The 9122-nt window shown below is 38.7% G+C and overlaps 1 pseudogene; it reads left to right on the top strand.

Moving 5' to 3' along the window:
- The first annotated feature begins 1036 nt into the window (after positions 1 to 1036).
- On the top strand, positions 1037 to 3611 carry LOC138023304 (uncharacterized; annotated as a pseudogene).
- Positions 3612 to 9122: the final 5511 nt, after the last annotated feature.

Genomic DNA, 9122 nt, shown 5'->3' with positions numbered 1-9122 from the left:
TCATGTTCAGGATTAATGCTTGTTATTGACATTGTCATCAGACAAGCGATACGACGAGCAAAAATTTTGAGCGGACGAAGACAACAATAATTGTTGTTTATGGCAGTAAGATAGTAAACACAAACTCACTTAAGGACGTTCGCGCGAAAATTTTCTAACATTGATTTTATTCTGCAAATTTTACCATTGCAAGATGATGAGTTTGTAATGTCAGAAATGGAAAAAAAAATGGGGGGTCACCGACTTCGTTTTGGAGAGAACTTGCCAGGAAGAACACCCTAAATCTGAATAAATCCGGCTTCTTTAGCAAATAAGGCCACAGTGTCTGTAAGCCCAAAAATATTGCAATTACATCTTTGAAGTGAAATATTCTCTACCAAACTTTGTTTAAGTGCACCAATCAATTGAATTAATTTAACAGTTGAGGTTCCTTAAAGAACAAGTTCGCATTCAGCGATCATAGTTTCATGCGTCTTGTAGCCGCCAGATGGCAGGATTCCATGTCCCGAGGACAGAAATCTTGAAACACGCTTGGAAATTATGGCATCAAATCAGGCCAGAAAATGTCCACTAGTTTCCAGTTTTTTTACGCCATCTGCCGCTCGGCCATTTTCATGGCGACTCAGAGGACCCGAGTTGTGCTCTATTTTGTCTTTTTGCGGGCGCCTGGGAACGAAAACAAACTTTTGGCTTTAACAAAAAAAATCTACGGCTTTCCATCTTTATTTTGATGCCTCATTTATCGAGTTCGTCCGTATTTTTCTGAATTTGCATTCGTAGTGAACATGGAGCTACTGAGTACGATTCCAGTTGCAATTGAAGGGCTCTACTGGTCCTCAAAAACTGAGGTAAATGAAGATTAAGCGTTCGCTTTGCGCAAAACTAAAACGGTAGAACCACAGAAGAGATAGCAGTTGGTGATAATTTTGAGTTGAGCGGTAATAATTCTGCTTTCGTATGTGTATAAATTTGTAACAAAAATACTCGATTTTAATTAAAAGGAAAACCTGTGGCCTGTGACCGTGGCGATCGACCGATGGGAAGTAAGAGGAGGAGAACCCCTCGGAGATCGCTTCAATTTTCGCAGAAGAAACGATTCCCTGTTGGTGAACTCGCTCGAGAAAGGGCTATCCTCCAACAAGAGTATCTGTCAAAGAGTAAAGAGCTCTCTGCTCTGAGAAAAAAGCTGGAGCACCTGCAAACAAATAGTGAAAAAATACAAGAATGCAATGCAAACTGCAAAGAGGACCATCCAGTTGTAAAAAAATTCACTCAGCAATTAGCTTCCCAAATTGCAGCAATTGAGATGAAGACATACACAGTGTCAGGGAAGGAAGTAACTTTTACTTTTGAACTTGTTCCCTCAGATATGAAATTTCTGGCTTTCCTTAATGGGGAACTTAACAATGCTGCAAAATATTTTTCCAGTTTTGCAAATGTCTCAAAAGAGGACTGTGATACACTGAATAGCAAATTTGGGTCAACAAGTGATTGCAAGTGGAAGCCATGGTCATATACAGTGAGATTGAATATTGCCAAACAAGTAGAAAGTTTTAAAGCAAAGCTGCCCACCAACCTTGCTGCCTCAACAAAAAGAGCAAAAGTCACTCAATTTATTGCAAGCAAAAAATGAAGGCAAGAGTTTGAGCCACTGATTGGAAAGCTGTGTGATAAAGAGGTTATAGAGCCCCTTCACCTCAAAAACAATGGGGTGCAGCATATGCATTTGCACACAATGCTACTTGACCTAGCAATTTCCTTAAGTAACCTCCCTGAGAAGATCACCAGCCTATCACAATTGTCCCCAGCATGTGACATGAAGGCACTAGAGTGTGATGTTAAAGCTGGACGTTTGAAGAAGCAGCTTGGAAAGTGGATGCGGGAAGAAAGGTCTAAAGACAAAGACTTTAGTTACAGACTGACTGGAAAGGATTCAAGACTTATTTTGCATGGGTTTATGTTCCTTGTGAATGCCATCAAGGGGGATTCAGAGGATCCCCAACTGCTCATGAAACTGTTGTTCATTGTTTTCATTGCAATTAAGCTCAGAGATTGTGCCTCCATTTTTTCAATGTACCACATAACTCAGCCAGCCATTGATAAACTGAAGGGCTTAGCCCAGGATTACTTTACAGCAGTCAGACTCTTCAAGGGCACTGTCTCTGCAACAGTTTGGAGCATTGGGCATTTGGTCCCTATTCACACTCAGTGGGTATTCGAGAAATTCAAAACTGGATTAGGTGTGAATACCATGCAGGGGAGAGAAGCCAAGCATGTTCAGATTGCCAGCTATGCACGAAACAGCCTTTTCAAAGAAGGCTGGAATCAAGTTTTCAGGCATGATTACATAAGCAAACTTTGGCTACGTCCTCTCCGCCAGCCCTCTCTCTTGACATATCATCAATCAAGAGACAGCCCTATCCCCAATCGTGTTACCACAGATCCACATCACTTTTGCTCCTGTGGATTTTCCAAAGGTGAACATGATGAGAAATGTTTCTTTTGTGGTCATAAATTCATGGATGAGATCATGAAGTCTGTTGCTGAGGGAAAACCTACAAGAGAGTGCTTGAAGTACTTGTCTTAACTGCTTAACTCTGACTTGGAGTCAAAAAGTTGCATGGAAGTAAATAAGAGAAACAATGTCAGCCTACTTCTTAAAGGGGTCATAAAGTTTCTTATATACCCAGAGCTGACAAGTTATAATAGAAGAATTTAAATTTTTATGGTCCTGCCAAAGATTATGAGAAGAATTATTGTTCTGCCAAAGATAACAACCCGTTTGATCTTTCAATAATTATTGCCGACCATTTTAGCGACATTATTTCATACAACACAATCAATGAATGCTCAATTCAAGTATATAAAATCATAAAATCCAGTATGAAACTATTCTAGATAGACTACAACGTATGATGTTGTTGTCTCAACTTGATTACATTTCGAGACTGTACATGTACGTGAAAAACAAACTCTTCCTGTTTCAATGCTGGATGATGCAAAATGCATTCCAGTACCCGTAATAAAAGTTTAATTTTAAGATTTCCTGTTTAAAATTGTATTTCATAATTCCCTTCTTGCTATCATCAACAATAAGTTTCACAACCCCTTTTCCAGCTCCTAGCTCCTTTACAAATCCTTCACAGTCCTCAAATTTATTGAACAAAGCACACACTCTTCTTAAATTTGTGAATGTTATTGTTACTAAACCAGGTTTCTCCAAAACATCTAAACCATAACTTGTGCGATTTATTATCCCTTTGTACAATAGATTAAAAACTTCCTGTGACATCGCAACATCAAAACAGATCATCCATGGATGGAGTTTACTCATTCGTGGCGTAAGGCGTCTATTAATTCCATTCTTAGCTCGTATCATTGTGCGCTCTAACATCGGATATACATGACTGATTTCGTGCTCATGTCGATAGCGAAGCGGACCATATTTGCCTTTGACAACAGCCTCAGCCACCTTTTCTAGCGCTTTGAATGTTTGATCAAGATCTTTCAACTTGTATGCATTTGAAATCCGGCGTCCGAATTGTGATTTCTGACGGTTTAATGCTCCTTTGATCCCAGTAATAAGTTCTTCTTGGTCAGGCTCATTTTGAGCCGCCATATTGGATTTTTTTTGTTTTCATGGGCCCAGCCCTCTCGCGGCCAAAAAGAGTTTGGCCCAATTTGAGGCCACAATTTCCAAGCGTGAAATTTTTTTAACTTCCCACATTGATTTTTTTGTTCATTTTTGGACAACGTGGAGATAATTGTAAATAAAATCTGTTTCTGAAAAGAAAATTAGGGGTCACCGAACATCCAAGATCGTTAAATCCAAGAAAAGCTATAGCAACGGCCATCTGCCCTATCATTGTTCATTTTAGTACTTAGCGCGCATGACGTGGCATGTGAATTTGCGTGCGCTTTAAGGATGCGCAGTAGCAATGGGCGCGAACGTCCTTAAGATAAGTGTGCCCATTCTAAAGAGTTTGTTTAACTCTACCTATCTTAGCAGTCAAATGGTCTGTTAGCCCCGTCGGGTCTTAAATGGTTAACAACTGTTTTTACAATATTTATTTATTTATTTATTTATTTATTTACTTACTTACTTACTTATTTATTTTACTTCAAGATTTCAACCACCTCACCCAGCCCCATAACGTTAAAAAATATATGATTAGAAAACCTACCCCCCTCCCCCCCCCCCCCTCCCAAAAAAAAAATCCTAATATATCTAAACCCTGAATGACTGGACAACAGACAACTTAGCAAGAACATACATTACTTATATTCACTCTTCTACACTTTGGACAAATTACCTTAAAAGAGGGAATACAAGTTATCGCCATTAGAAACGTTCTGCAAACGCCAAAAGAATAAGGATTTAAGCTTGCGCTTTAAGGAGTTCAAGGAATTAGCTAAATTAATATCGTCAGGTTTACTGTTCCACAAGATAGTAATTCTGTTGAAGAAATAATCACGAAAATGTGTGGTGCGAGTTCTATTTGTCTTGAAAAAAAGTTCAGTACTAGCGCGACGAGAGCACCCCCTTAGAAAAAATATATATTCATCAAAGTGTCGAGAAAAAAATTACCTCCCCTTTCATACACTTATAAAAGAAAACTCCTAGTCAAATTACAGATTTATCTTTCTGGAAATCTCTCGCCATTTTCCGAAGTTTACCCATAGTTGTAGTTCACTGTAACTGGACAATTTGTATTAACCCTTTAAGCCCCGATAGTGCCAAATGGCACTTATAGATTTTACTCTGTCTAACGCCAGACGATTTTACTCGTCAATGGGGAACCCCTCGGGGCTTAAAGGGTTAAGCTAACAGCATCAAAAAACTATGTCCCCGTTTAACCCTTTAAGCCCCGATAGTGCCAAATGGCACTTATAGATTTTACTCTGTCTAACGCCAGACGATTTTACTCGTCAATGGGGAACCCCTCGGGGCTTAAAGGGTTAACTGTTTGTGCATCCCACGGTTACACCTTTATAGGCGTCTTGTTACCTGTATAAGGCGGCCACCTCTATGAAGCGGCCGCAGCCACCCTGTAGCAGTCCTATGTTTGTCTTTCTTTGTTATTTTTACCTATATTAATAGACTACCATTGAACGAAAACTAACCCACGTGTCATTTTTTGCGGTATTTTATTGTGCTTAAAATGCGATTCATCGTCACTATAAAGAAATAACATGTGCAAGGCTACTGTAAGCTGATAATCGGCCATTTATCGTTAACGCTTTCCAGATGTCCGACAGTTAACGACTTCCTTTTGCAATCAAGAGTTTCAACTGCCGAAACACCAGACATATATCATATATCATATATCATATATCATATATTTTCTTTACCCTCGGATTTTAGAGTAGCTTGGTGTAGCTAATATCTACGAGCATTTACCTTCCCAACCATGATACACCACAGAAGACAGACCACAACACCGGGAACTACATGCCCTACTCTTTGCGACAAGAGTGTGGGTTCTTTTACGTCCCACAGGATTATGAACATTAAAGGGTTGTGAGACGGGACCTCCGGCTTATCGTCCTTATCCGAGAAGACTATAGAGTCTAACCATTTGCAGATGTAATTACAAAGGCAGCACTTTTTCCAGACGTAAGTAGCCGTAATTCTTTCACTCTATTACTTTAACTTGAACAGTTTTATCGTCTATTCTTCTACTCTTAGTGATTAGAACCATTTCCGTTATAACTGCACATTGAATGTAACAACTATGAAATTGACGGAATGAGATATTTTGTTATGAACTGCACGTCATAGACGGAAATCCAGTACTGTAACAGTACTTTGACACAATGTTACGTATATTATAGGAGACTCCACTGTTTATTTAACAATTATTCCATGAGCGCTCTTTTTATATTAGATGGTAAATAGCTGACGAGGCGCTACGCCGGTTGGCTATAACCAGTCTCGTATCTAACAGGCGCGAATGGAACAACTGCTTTATTAAATTCCTTAAATTCCAAAAGTTTGGACGTACGAAATACGAGCGAAAAAAAAAAACAGAAAATCCGCGCGAAATCGAAAAAACTTGAAGATGAGGATGCAATGTTGTGTAATACCTTGTGGTCAGACAGAAGCAGTCTCATCACAAAAACATTTCTCAACTTTTCGCATACTTCTAAACGTCGGAATTGATCCAAACTTTCCACAAAAACTTTTTTTTTTGTTGCTTTTTTCAAAGAGAAATTTCGCTTTCTGGCGAGAAAAACTCTTTGCTTAGCAACGCTTAGCTCAATCATTTACCATATAAGGTCAAACTAAGGTATATGAGCTGATAACCGAGATTGAGTGAACCAATGAGAGCTCGAGAAATGCATTATCCGAGGTTGACATTATTTTGTTATTTGAATTTGCCAACCACAGAACATAAGAATCCTTTGTTTCGACAGTCAATAGATCTCTGGTTGGTGCATTACTGACAATAGGTGACGTAACGGTAAGTATCGTTATACCATTAAGTTACAAATTGGCAATTTAGTTGTTTGCTCGTCAGATTGATCGCTTGAAAGATTGTAAATTGTGCTATTGTTTCCTTGCATGAAGTCTTAAAGGTATGATACGTCATTAAAATGGACGGCCACCTGTATTAAGCGGCCAGTTATTAAAGTCCCGAGGGTTGCCGTCATGTACAGGTTCGACTGTAGTCGATAGTGATGGTGAAACGCATGAAATAGCAGTAATCATTGCTAGAGAATCTAATTAGTGACTACGTAGAAGACAATGTTCTCAGCATAAAATTATTTTAGAAGCTTAAGGATTAAGCAGTTTAAGCATGATAGAACAATTTTTCCACCCTATTTTTGATATCGTATCTGAGCCATTTTAATAAATTAAAACGAAGCTCTGATTTCCCTTTATGTTATTGCTCTTTGTGATGTTGTGTTCTACCCTTGATTATTTTTTCTTGGAAACACACAATTCTTAAAGAGTCTTACACACCCATTTTACATTGCGCGCCCGCATTATTTCAGTCTCCATTTCAGGGTCCCCGAAACTCTAAACCCTATGACGGTGTAGAGTAATCTGTTTCCATCGGCCGTCATATGAGCTATATAACAGGGGCACCCAACGAGAATATAGTTCAAAACCACTCAAACAAAGCACTGTTAAACGTATTTTAGTATTTAAACGGTAGATATATGCATATTTTTATCCCCTAAAAATTTTTCAGCAGTTCGGATTTCCTAGCTGAAAGTCTAGTTATCCCAAAATTATAGGGATCCAAACTTACCTTTTTGAAAATTTCAGCCAGAAAGAAAGGCTCCCGAATATTCTAAGTGAACTTTTTAGGGTAAAAATCCGTTATAAACGGGCAATAACTCCAATATTTAGATGATCGAAAATCCTAGGACAGGCAGGCTAGCAAGAAATTTTACAACAAATGTTCCGACATTTCTAAATCTCATGTCGTCTTCCGCACAGATAGAGGTCAGAACGTCAGCTTGTGTTTATCAGTTTATAGGAAGAAGAAATTGTTGTTGGATTCAACACCCGTTTGAAGACTTGGTAAACTTGAAAAAGAAGAAATTCAAGAGACGTAGAATGAGAGCATTTCATCTACTGCTACAACTGTGTATTGCACGCGCCACACTGAAACTATCGATATCTTTATTTTACTTTATACTCGCTTATCGCTAACCGCTTGCATTATTTACCAAATACCGACTAACTATCTCGCCTTGTTGTTTTAATTGCGAACTGCTTGGGTATAAAATAAATATGGGTTGCTTGCTTATTAACTGAGGTCGCGCCCAGTTAAAAGTTCAAACAACTAATAAGTACCACGCGTAGAAACTGTATTTCCCTCTTGAATTCACTGCGGACGTAGATTCACGCCTGAAGCGCTCTAAACAGTAGCCGTTTTTTCTGATCAAAATCCATTTAATTTCACAGGATAATCCTCCTCGAGGATCTTAGAAGTGTTATTTTATTTCCCTGACAAAATTGTTACATTTTTTATCGCGAGTGCAGAAATAGCTTAACACGATACTTTCCCATACATGGAAATAGGCACTCCAAATTCCCGCACAACAACAAAGTCGCTCAAAGCAAAGTGGTGAATGAGTAAGGCTTTTTAAGCTTGAAATGAGGTTTTCAAAACAGAACTTTTAAGATTTTAAAATGGGTCAGTAAGTGCTAAAGTGAATTAGAATGTCACCGAAGACCATACCGAGAAAGGCTGGGATTAAGACAACACGAGGAGTCCCGTGAACGGGAACTTTTTTGTACCTTAGTAGTACCTTTTTTCTACCTTAGTAGAATTGGAAGGAATTCACTCTTTATCTGAGTTTTAACTAGGGGATAAAGTGTGAGAGATATTAACACATTTCAATGAACTAAAATCTTTATTGTTTAGCTGATTCGAAATTGATTCATTCACAACATAAATTCAATATAAACAATATAAATTCAATATATATTGAACTGTTCGATTACCGAACGTTCGATTGCGTTCGATTGCCAAATTTTTTTTGTGAGTTCGGATTAAGTTCGATTACCGAGCCCAATCGAACCCAATCGAGCGATTGGGTTCGATTGGGTTCCATTACCGAACGTTCGATTGACTACGTCGGGCAAGTATCACAACGGTACCCACTGGCAAAATGATTAGAGTAAACTTTAGTGCTCTTGTTAGCCTTGAAGTTTGATCTTTGAAGCTGTTTCTCTCAGCTGCCATTTCTTTGTTTGTGAGAGTAAAACCTCAAGACAGTACTAGTAGTTTGATATCGACAGTCATTGTCGCATCCATACACTGCACATTCATCGCCACCACCTATGACTACTTCTTAAATTCAAACGATTTATAGTTCTTGAAATCCTACAAATACTTCTTTTTGAACGTTTCTAATTTCCCAATTTCAAATCGAGCTTAATTCCTACTATCGTTTGAGAAACGACTTCCGGAAATACACGTCTCAGTTCGCAGGCTAAAACAACAAATACTCCTTATTGAATGTTTCTAATCGCGTGTGTTAACTGGAGGAGCGCAATCGACTGGTTTATTTGCCCCTTGGTGATCCCAGAAGTCTTTGGAAATATAGGGAAAAAACGAAGAGGCCTGGGGACCGGCAACTCATTCATTTCAAACACCCAC

This window comes from Montipora capricornis, chromosome 11 (genome assembly GCF_036669925.1).
Source record: "Montipora capricornis isolate CH-2021 chromosome 11, ASM3666992v2, whole genome shotgun sequence".
NCBI lineage: Eukaryota > Metazoa > Cnidaria > Anthozoa > Scleractinia > Acroporidae > Montipora > Montipora capricornis.
Note: the sequence above shows the minus strand (reverse complement) of the source record. Positions and strands in the feature narration are given on the sequence as shown.